We start from the raw sequence: 11,700 nt of genomic DNA, 5'->3' as shown, positions 1-11,700 counted from the left end.
GATGGCTGTTATTAATCAATTCCTCAATTCATTCTTTATAAATGAACCATCATTTGAAATTATTTCCATTGTTTCATTAGGAACAACTCCTATTATTCCTATTTTCATTATTATTATTTATTTCTCTAATATTTCCTTCCAACATTGCCAGTGTCTTGATTTGTATTTTACCCATTAATGGACATTCATTGTCTCCATATATAAATTTACTTCGAATAAACCTTCATCTTTAAGAATAGATTATATAATTCCTTTTATAATTCCATCCTTATTCTATTAAACCTTGTAATGACTGCTGTACACATCTTTGCATAAACATAATCATTATATTTCCCAAAAGTCAGAACCAAATTGGCACTGCTCTAAAGCCAATTCTATCACCCAATAGACTTATGCAATAAAACTATATATATATATATATATATATATATATATATATATATATATATATATATATATATTTTTTTTTTTTTTTTTTTTTAACTAGAGCAAATGTGTATTATTCGTTCATTTCAAAGCATTGGCTTTGTTATCACATACAATTTTTAGAACTAGTTTTTCACTCAATTCCAATATACAATAATACAATACACCATAGTAGCATTATTCAGTGTGTATCTACTTACATCACATTGAAACATCACATATCATTTCACTCTTCAGTCACACATCCAAACAGCACAATTCTTTCAATCCAGTAGTCACTCTATTAAACTATGGAAAGGATAGTTAATGAAATGCCCATAGTCCCACCAGACTCTGTATCCTTCAATTGCGCTTAGATTTAAAAGAGGTTGGAGTTGTATGATTATTCATGTTTCTTTTCAATCTATTTCCATATTGTTTCTTCAGGCCTTTCTCCAACTTTTCCTGAAAGATACAATTATATTATTTTCAGCACCTGAAATCAATCAGAAATGCATTGTTAATGCTCTGTCCGTCTATTCCTGGACATCGCCACCCTCCTGTTGTCAATTGGAATCAGCAGAGTTAGTTTATCACTTTCACAATATTATGGTAAGCATCGTATGCTTCCACCATCCCCCTCCCTCCTGTCCGTCCACACACACTGACATCAGTGGCCATGAGGACGGATTATGGGCCGCAGCACTTAGAGCGGAGGCCAGTGCGAGAGGGGAGACTATGCACTGATGTGTCATGGCATGTGAGTAGGGAACCTGTGGACTAAATGTGAGGGAAATTCATTGTTGCTGGTTCCTGTGAAGACAGATAATAGTAGTTATTTTCCTATTCATCTGTATCAACATCAGTATTATTAGCATTAGTAATGTAACTATTCTTGATTTCCCAGGACATTACTGTCGGTTGACAATGTTGCTTGGTTTGTAGTAGTACATCTGTATTTTGTTACAAGGCAGCTCTCTTATCTCTTTCAGTGGGGAGCTGACCTCACAGACACTTTCACTGCCCCAACCCCCCCCCCCCTTTTTTTTGTTTTTTTTGTTTGTTTGTTTGGGGGGGTGAATCCCTTCCTGATTAATAGGGTATTTCTTTTTGTGAAGCAGTATTTCCATTCAGTTTCAAGACTTTAGATTTTAAACTATATCTCATTCAATGATTTATTTATTTTACATTAAGTTATACTTTAAGTAACTTCCTTATTTTCCCTCATATTCCATTCAATCGCCATCAAAACTCTTGTGCTGAAAGTGGCAGCACATTTCTTTCACACATACCAAACTCCCTTTTTACAGCTTCCCAAGCCTCATCAACCTTTAAACCCCTTGTCAACTTCCTCAAACCTTCATCAACATCGCTCAGACCCCCTGAAAACATCACTCTGTATCCTAACAGCTGTTCTTTCTACTTTTCCTAATTTCTTACTAGACAATTCAAGTTATATTTATTGACATGTATTATTACTATTTTTACACATATTTTGCTCCATTATTTGAGTTAATAAATTCAGATATTTTCCTAATAAAATATATTTATAGAAAATAAGCATTTTAATTTATTTCAATAATGATTCCCAGATACCTCAGGAAAACTAATTTTCAAAACATTTGTTCAGTCAATGATTTCACCAATGAAGAGCCTGCTTGGGCACTAAGACTGTCTGCCTGCGCGGCTCATATATGTCTTTATTGTGTCACTTCCTCCTATTGAAGTCCAATCTACACCGGTACAGGTTCAGAAGAACTGTTCCCAAATCCAGATTGAACTGATCAATAGTTCATTTCTTACCTACACCTTGTATTTAGGGATCTTATATCTGGGGATTTCAAAAACTCTTCATTGTGGAACTCACAGCTACCAAATGACCACACCTTTAATTTCCTGGAGTATCTGGTTATCTATGTATTCATATCTTCACCAAATTTCTCAGATTCCCATTTCAAAAAATAGCTCTAATTCAATTTTCAACATTTCATTTTTTATTTCTGGTTCATAAAACTCATTCTAATAGTATTTGTATGTTTTATATTCTCCTTCAAAATTATGCAATACTAATTTTAGCTCACTTATTCAATGCTCATAATTTATATTTCTATAGTATCCTTAAAATTCTTACCCATTGACTAATTCACTCATCTTAAATCCAAGGTATAATTTTAACTTTTATTTCAGGTATTTTATGTAATACACCCATAACCAAATATTTTCTAAAATAAGACTATAATATGTCACTATACTGTTTACATTCTCCTGCTATGGATTTTACATCAGGCTGTCACTCAGGGCTGCACCAGAGTGCTGCTCCTGTGGATTCCAGCCTTTAGTTTTCCTTTAATTTGACTTTGAATTTGAATTTGTCCATAATATGATTTTAAACAAACAAGTTCTTGTTCTTCTGAGTCTTAGAGGACACCGTTACTATTTATTTACTTTATTAGTATTATTAATCTATGTATTTAGTGTATATTTTTTATTACTTTAACATTATTCTTATAATAGAATGCATTATTAATTTCTTATTTCTGATGCTTTATGCACTCTGTATACAGTTAAATGTCTAAATCCTCATTAATCTGTTGTTAAAACATCAATAACTGCATAATTGTAAATATAATTCTGAAATTATTGGTTACTTCCCTTCTCAGTCTTATTCTGGACTATGCACAATATTAAAAATACAAAGCATACAAAACAGACATAACCTTACATAACCTTCAGACTATTATGTTTATATATATATGTACATAAACACACAAAGCACATACATATTGAAATCCAAAGATAATTCAGATATTAGATTAGTGGTGTGTTTTGTTGACCCTGCAGCGTCTCAAACAGCCCTTAGCATTTATTTATTTATTATATTGTTATTATTAAAAATCAGATATAAAATAATCTTTGAATTACAGTACTTTGGGGTTTTCTTGATGTATTATGATCAATTTCTTCCCTAAATTCTTATTATTCAGACAAAGAATTATAGAAACTTTGTCGGTTTTTATCTTGTCTTTACCATTTTAAGTTTAACATTTTTAAATTTCTCTTATCATTTTAAGTTTAAAATTTTAAACTTGTAGGAATTGACATACAGACACGTATTTTAACGCCATTATGCCAATCCTATCTTTTCCAACGATGGGGCTATATCGCTGGACTTTATGTACCTCAGGTTCCGTCTGGCTTTGACTGCCACTGACTGTCTTAGCGTACAAAGGTTTCCTTGCTTAACCTGGGGCTCAGCAGGCCTCGTCGTACCTTTAGGTTCCCTTGGTATCTCTCCCCGCAGATCTGTCTTACCTGAAGTTCACCTTACTGTGAACCTCCGCTGTACAGTCAACCTTTCTATTTGTTTTACGTCAACCTCTCCACAGGTTCTCTTTAAATTACAATCTGAGAACCTCACACAATCCTGAGATCAAATCTAAATATACAGGGTGGTCATTTTTAAAGCTACTCACCCATATTTTGGTCCCGGGAGTGGAGGCAAGTTCAGATACTCGTTCGTGACGCCAAGTTGTAGAACCGTCTCAGAAATAAGTGGAGAAGTCACGGAGATAAAGCAAATAGAACTTTAATCGAGCCGGCTCGGAAGCCTCACGTCAGAAATAATTCCTTAAGTGAGACTTAATGTCTACAAACATGAGTACAACTTTATAGGAAAAATGACGTAACATCTTATGGCCGTTCATCCAATCGGAAGATACAGGACCGTGTCCGTTTACGATCTGTCCTCCCATGAAGAGGTGATGGATACAAAAAGCAGATGTCCGTCTTTGATGTGCACTAGGAAGATGTGATCCCACGGTGGTCATTTACCTAGTGTCAATCGCTCATTAACAGAAACATTCCTGCCTATCTTGAGAAACGATTAAGTCATAAACAAATTGACAGCAGACATCTGTAGGCTATTTCAGCACTGTGTAATCCTTCATTCCGGACAGGAGATTCTAACAAACCAACCTTGCTGACCCTTTACTTGTCCTGCTAAATCTAATCTGCTCAGTCTGTATACAAACTACTTCTAATGCTAGTATTAATATAAAACATTATATAATTATCACAAAACACTTTCTTCAACATCCTATACCGAGTCTTCACTGAGGTCTGGGTCTGATTGGTACTTTTTCCTCCTTCTGCATAGAAGACGATGACTGCATCGTGCCATCCAGATGTTCGTCTGTGCCTCCTTGGCTCGTGTTGGCTGCAACTTTCTTGTTTAATGGGTTAAAATTCTGATTGGTACTTATTCCTTCTTCAGCCGGTTCAAACACATGTCACCAGAGCATTGGTCCTACAGTGGCAGAGATCTCAGCTGCCACTCAGGAGGTCGTAGCTTGATTCATGGCCAATGGTTTTCCCTGTTCTATATAGAACAGGATGGCAAATAATTGCAACAACCAGACATTTGTGTCTGTCTCACTCTCTAACTCATCTATCCAATTATCGTTAATGATTGGTACTTCTTTCCCATTCAACCACTTAAGGTTTTCATAATCTGAGCATTGGTTGTTCAGTGGTAGAGTTCTCGCCTGACATGCGGGAGACCTGGGATCAATTCTCGGCCAATGCATTTCCCTCGTTCTGCATAGACGACGATGACTACATCGTCCCATCCAGACGTTACTGTAACCCGTGTTTTAGTAATCCCAAGATCTAAGTCTCATCGGTACTTATTCCTCGTTCATCCACTCGAAACCCTTGTCACCTGAGAATTGGTCCTACAGTGGAAGAGATCTCACCTTCCACTCGGGAGGTTTTTGCTTGATTTGCGGCCAATGGTTTTCCCCATTCTATATAGAAGAGGATGGCGATTATTGTAACAACCAGACATTTGTGTCTGTCTCTCTCTTTCACTCATCTATCTAAAATGATTGGTACTTCTTTCTACGTCTTCCCATCCGGACGTTCCTGTTTCCCGCGCCTTAGTAATCCCGAGGTCTGGGTCTGATTGGTACTTATTCGTCGTTCAACCACTTGAAACCCTTGTCACCTTAGCATTTGTGCTACAGTGGTAGAGATCTCACCTTCCACTCAGGAGGTTGTTCCTTGATTCGCGGCCAATGGTTTTCCCCATTCTATATAGAGGAGGATGGTTATTATTGAAACAACCAGACATTTGTGTCTCTCTCTCTCACTCACTCACTCACTCATCTATCTATAATGATTGGTACTTCTTTCTACATCGTCCCATCCGGACGTTCCGGTTTCCCGCGCCTTAGTAATCCCGAGGTCTTGGTCTGATTGGTACTTATTCCTCGTTCATCCACTTGATACCCTTGTCACCTGAGCATTGGTCCTACAGTGGTAGAGTTCTCGCCTGACACGCGGGACGCCTTAGATCGATTCTCGGAAAATGCATTTTCCTCGTTCTGCATAGACGACGATGACTACATCGTCCCATCCAGACGTTCCTGATACCCGCGCCTTAGTAATCCTGAGGTCTGGGTCTCATCGGTACTAATTCCTCGTTCATCTACTTGATACCCTTTTCACCTGAGCATTGGTTCTACATGGTAGAGATCTCAGCTGCCATTTGGGAATTCGCGGCCTGTGGATTTCCCCGTTCAATAAAAAAGAGGATGGCTATTATTGTAACAACCAGACGTTTGTGTCTCTCTCTCTGTCACTCACTCACTCATCGAACTACAATGATTGTTACATATTCCTTGTTCAACCACTTGGAACCCTTGTCACCTGAGCATAGGTCCTACAGACATTGAGACCTCACCTGCCACTCGGGAGGCCTTTCCTTGATTCGCGGCCAATGGTTGTCCCCGTTCTATATAGAAGAGGATGGCAAATAATTGCAACAACCAGACATTTGTGTCTGTCTCACTCACTCACTCATCTATCCAATTATCTTTAATGATTGGTACTTCTTTCCCATTCAACCACTTAAGGTTTTCATAACCTGAGCATTGGTTGTTCAGTGGTAGAATTCTCGCCTGCCACGCGGGAGGCCTGGGTTCGATTCCCGGCCAATGCATTTTCCTCGTTTTACAAAGAAGACAATGATTACATCGTCCCATCCGGATGTTACTGTAACCCGTGTCTTAGTAAAACCGAGGTCTGGGTCTGATTGGTACTTATTCGTCATTCAACCATTTGAAACCCTTGTCAGCTTAGCATTTGTGCTACAGTGGTAGAGATCTCACCTTCCACTCGGGAGGTTGTTGCTTGATTTGCGGCCATTGGCATTCCCCATTCTATATAGAAGAGAATGGTTGTTACAATAATAGCCAGACATTTTTTTCTGTCTCTCTCTCACTCACTCACTCATCTATCAATAATGATTGGTACTTCTTTCTACATCGTCCCATCCAGACGTTCCTGATACCCGCGCCTTAGTAATCCTGAGGTCTGGGTCTGATTGGTACATTTTCCTCCTTCAGCCGGTTCAAACACTTGTCACCTGAGGATTGGTCCTACAGTGGTAGAGATCTCACCTGCCACTCGGGAGGTGTCTGCTTGATTCGTGGCCAATTTTTTTCTTCGTTCTATATAGAAGAGGTTGGCTATTAATTGCAATAACCAGACATTTGTGTGTCTCACACACTCACTCATCTATCCAATTATCTTAAATAATTGGTACTTCTTTCCCATTCAACCACTTAAGATTTTCATAACCTGAGCATTGGTTGTTCAGTGGTAGAATTCTCGCCTGCCACGCGGGAGGCCCGGGTTCGATTCCCGGTCAATGCATTTTACTCGTTCTACAAAGAAGACAATGACTACATCGTCCCATCCGGACGTTACTGTAACCCGTGTCTTAGTAATCCCGAGATCTAAGTCTAATCGGTACTTATTCCTCGTTCATCCACTTGATACCCTTGTCACCTGAGAATTGGTCCTACAGTGGTAGACATCTCACCTTCCACTCAGGAGGCCTTTGCTTGATTCGCGGCCAATGGTTTTCCCCGTTCTATATAGAAGAGGATGGCAAATAATTGCAACAACCAGACATTTGTGTCTGTCTCACTCTCTAACTCACTCATCTATCTATAAAGATTGGTACTTCTTTCTACATCGTCCCATTTGGACGTTCCTGTTTCCCGTGCCTTAGTTATCCCGAGGTCTGGGTCTGATTGGTACTTATTCCTCGTTCAACCATTTGAAACCCTTGTCACCTGAGCATTGGTCCTACAGTGGTAAAAGTCTCGCCTGCCACTCGGGAGGTTGTTGCTTGATTCGCGGCCAATGGTTTTCCCCGTTCTATATAGAAGAGGATGGCTATCATTGTAACAACCAGACATTTGTGTCTGTCTCTCTCTCTCACTCACTCACTATTCTATCTATAATGATTGGTACTTCTTTCTACTTCGTCCCATCCAGACGTTCCTGATACCCGCGCCTTAGTAATCCTGAGGTCTGGGTCTGATTGGTACTTTTTCCTCCTTCAGCCGGTTCAAACACTTGTCACCTGAGGATTGGTCCTACAGTGTTAGAGATCTCACCTGCCACTCGGGAGGTGTCTGCTTGATTCGTGGCCAATTTTTTTCTTCGTTCTATATAGAAGAGGATGGCTATTATTTTAAAAAACAGACATTTGTGTCTGTCTCTCTCTCTCACTCACTCATCTATCTATAAAGATTGGTACTTCTTTCTACATCGTCCCATCCGGACGTTCCTGTTTCCCGTGCCTTAGTTATCCCGAGATCTAAGTCTCATCGGTACTTATTCCTCATTCATCCACTTGATAACCTTGTCACCTGAGAATTGGTCCTACGGTGGTAAAAATCTCACCTGCCACTCGGGAGGTTGTTGCTTGATTCGCGGCCAATGATTTTCCCCGTTCTATATAGAAGAGGATGGCTATCATTGTAACTACCAGACATTTGTGTCTGTCTCTCTTTCTCACTCACACACTATTCTATCTAAAATGATTGGTACTTCTTTCTACATCGTCCCATCCGGACGTTCCTGTTTGCCACGCCTTAGTAATCCCGAGGTCTTGGTCTGATTGGTACTTATTCCTCGTTCATCCACTTGATACCCTTGTCACCTGAGCATTGGTCCTACAGTGGTAGAGTTCTCGCCTGACACGCGGGACGCCTTAGATCGATTCTCGGAAAATGCATTTTCCTCGTTCTGCATAGACGACGATGACTACATCGTCCCATCCAGACGTTCCTGATGCCCGTGCCTTAGTGATCCTGAGTGTAGAACCATCTCAAAAATAAGTGGAGAAGTCACGGAGATAAATCAAATAGAACTTTAATCGAGCCGTCTCGGAAGCCCCACGTCAGAAATAATTCCTTCAGTGAGACTTAATGTTTACAAACATGAGTACAACTTTATAGGAAAAATGACGTAACATCTTATGGCCGTTCATCCAATCGGAAGATACAGGTCCGGGTCCGTTTACGATCTGTCCTCCCGTGAAGAGGTGATGGAGACACAAAGCAGATGTCCGTCTTTAATGTGCACTAGGAAGATGCCATCCCACGGATGTCATTTACCTAGTGTCAATCGCTCATTAACAGAAACATTCCTGCCTATCTTGAGAAACGATTAAGTCATAAACAAATTCACAGCAGATATCTGTAGGCTATTTCAGCACTGTGTAATCTTTCATTACTGACAGGAGATTCTAACAAACCAACCTTGTTGACCCTTTACTTGTTCTGCTAATTCTAATCTGCTCAGTCTGTATACAAACTACTTCTAATGCTAGTATTAATATAAAACATTATATAATTATCACAAAACACTTTCTTCAACATCCTATACAGAGTCTTCACTGAGGTCCAAGTCTGATTGGTACTTTCTCCTCCTTCTGCATAGATGACGATGACTGCGTCGTGCCATCCAGATGTTCGTCTGTGCCTCATTGGCTCGTGTTGGCTGCATCTTTCTTGTGTAATGGGTTAAAGTTCTGATTGGTACTTATTCCTCCTTCAGCCGGTTCAAACACTTGTCACCTGAACATTGGTCCTACAGTGGTAGAGATCTCAGCTGCCACTCGGGAGGTTGTTGCTTGATTAGCAGCCAATGGTTTTCCCCATTCTATATAGAAGAGGATGGCAAGAAATTGCAACAACCAGACATTTGTGTCTGTCTCACTCACTCACTCACTCATCTATCTATAATGATTGGTACTTCTTTCCCATTCAACCACTTAAGATTTTCATAATCTGAGCATTGGTTGTTTAGTGGTAGAATTCTCGCCTGCCACGCGGGAGGCCCGGGTTCGATTCCCGGCCAATGCATTTTCCTCGTTCTACAAAGAAGACAATGATTACATCGTCCCATCCGGACGTTACTGTAACCCGTGTCTTAGTAATCCCGAGATCTAAGTCTCATCGGTACTTATTCCTCGTTCAACCACTTGATACCCAAGTCACCTAAGCATTGGTCCTACAGTGGTAGAGATCTCACCTGCCACTCGGGAGGTGTCTGCTTGATTTGCGGCCAATTTTTTTCTCTGTTCTATATAGAAGAGGATGGGAGTTATTTTAACAACCAGACATTTGTGTCTGTCTCTCTCTTTCACTCACTCACTCATCTATCTAAAATGATTGGTACTTCTTTCTACATCGTCCCATCCGGATGTTCCCATTTCCCGCGCCTTAGTAATCCCGAGGTCTGGGTCTGATTGGTACTTATTCCTTGTTCAACCATTTAAAACCCTTGTCACCTGAGCATTGGTCCTACAGTGGTAGAGATCTCACCTGCCACTCGGGAGGTGTCTGCTTAATTCGCGGCCAATGGTTTTCCCCATTCTATATAGAAGATGACGGCTATTATTGTAACAACCAGACATTTGTGTCTGTCTCTCTCTCTCACTAACTCACTCATCTATCTATAATGATTGGTACTTCTTTCTACTTCGTCCCATCCGGACGTTCCTGATACCTGCCCTTTAGTAATCCTGAGGTCTGGGTCTGATTGGTACTTTTTCCTCCTTCAGCCGGTTCAAACACTTGTCACCTGAGCATTGGTCCTACAGTGGTAGAGATCTCACCTGCCACTCGGGAGGTGTCTGCTTGATTCGCGGCCAATTGTTTTCTCCGTTCTATATAGAAGAGGTTGGCTATTAATTGCAACAACCAGACATGTGTGTCTGTCTCTCTCTCTCACTCACTCACTCATCTATCAATAATGATTTGTACTTCTTTCTACATCGTCCCATCCGGACGTTCCTGTTTCCCGTGCCTTAGTTATTTCGAGATCTAAGTCTCATCGGAACTTATTCCTCATTCATCCACTTGATACCCTTGTCACCTGAGCATTGGTCCTACAGTGGTAGAGATCTCACCTGCCACTCGGGAGGTGTCTGCTTGATTCGCGGCCAATTTTTTTCTCCGTTCTATATAGAAGAGGTTGGCTATTATTGTAACAACCAGACATTTGTGTGTCTCACACACTCACTCATCTATCCAATTATCTTTAATAATTGGTACATCTTTCCCATTCAACCACTTAAGGTTTTCATAATCTGAGCATTGGTTGTTCAGTGGTAGAATTCTCGCCTGCTACGCGGGAGGCCAGGGTTCGATTTCCGGCCAATGCATTCTCCTCGTTCTACAAAGAAGACAATGACTACATCGTTCAATCCGGACGTTACTGTAACCTGTGTTTTAGTAATCCCGAGATCTAAGTCTCATCGGTACTTATTCCTCGTTCATCCACTTGATACCCTTGTCACCTGAGCATTGGTCCTACAGTGGTGGAGATCTCACCTGCCACTCGGGAGGTTGTTGCTTGATTTGCGGCCAATGGTTTTCCCCGTTCTATATAGAAGAGGATGGCTATTATTTTAACAACCAGACATTTGTGTCTGTCTCTCTCTCTCACTCACTCATCTATCTATAAAGATTGGTACTTCTTTCTACATCGTCCCATCCAGACGTTCCTGTTTCCCGTGCCTTAGTAATCCCGAGGTCTGGGTCTGATTGGTAATTTTTCCTCCTTCAGCCGGTTCAAACACTTGTCACCTGAGCATTGGTCCTACAGTGGTAGAGATCTCACCTGCCACTCTGGAGGTGTCTGCTTGATTCGCGGCCAATTTTTTTCTCCGTTCTATATAGAAGAGGTTGGCTATTATTGTAACAACCAGACATTTGTTTCTCTCTCTCTGTCACTCACTCACTTATCTATCTATAATGATTGTTCCTTATTCCTTGTTCAACCACTCGAAACCCTTGTCACCTGAGCATTGGTCCTACAGTGGTAGAGATCTCACCTTCCACTCGGGAGGCCTTTGCTTGATTCGCGGCCAATGGTTTTCCCCGTTCTAAATAGAAGAGGATGGCAAATAATTACAACAACCAGACATTT

At 40.5% G+C, this 11,700-nt stretch overlaps 4 non-coding genes across 4 annotated transcripts; all 4 read left to right on the top strand.

Moving 5' to 3' along the window:
- Positions 1 to 6,335: 6,335 nt before the first annotated feature.
- trnag-gcc (transfer RNA glycine (anticodon GCC)) lies at positions 6,336 to 6,406 on the top strand. The gene has a single exon. It is a non-coding gene; the product is annotated as a tRNA-Gly (tRNA).
- Positions 6,407 to 7,051: 645 nt separating this feature from the next.
- On the top strand, positions 7,052 to 7,122 carry trnag-gcc (transfer RNA glycine (anticodon GCC)). Its single transcript has one exon. It is a non-coding gene; the product is annotated as a tRNA-Gly (tRNA).
- A 2,436-nt stretch (positions 7,123 to 9,558) lies between these two features.
- On the top strand, positions 9,559 to 9,629 carry trnag-gcc (transfer RNA glycine (anticodon GCC)). Its single transcript has one exon. It is a non-coding gene; the product is annotated as a tRNA-Gly (tRNA).
- Positions 9,630 to 10,862: 1,233 nt separating this feature from the next.
- Positions 10,863 to 10,933, top strand: trnas-gcu (transfer RNA serine (anticodon GCU)). Its single transcript has one exon. It is a non-coding gene; the product is annotated as a tRNA-Ser (tRNA).
- Positions 10,934 to 11,700: the final 767 nt, after the last annotated feature.

This window comes from Amia ocellicauda, chromosome 23 (genome assembly GCF_036373705.1).
Source record: "Amia ocellicauda isolate fAmiCal2 chromosome 23, fAmiCal2.hap1, whole genome shotgun sequence".
NCBI classification, from domain to species: domain Eukaryota; kingdom Metazoa; phylum Chordata; class Actinopteri; order Amiiformes; family Amiidae; genus Amia; species Amia ocellicauda.
This window is presented reverse-complemented; position numbering and strand designations above follow the sequence as displayed.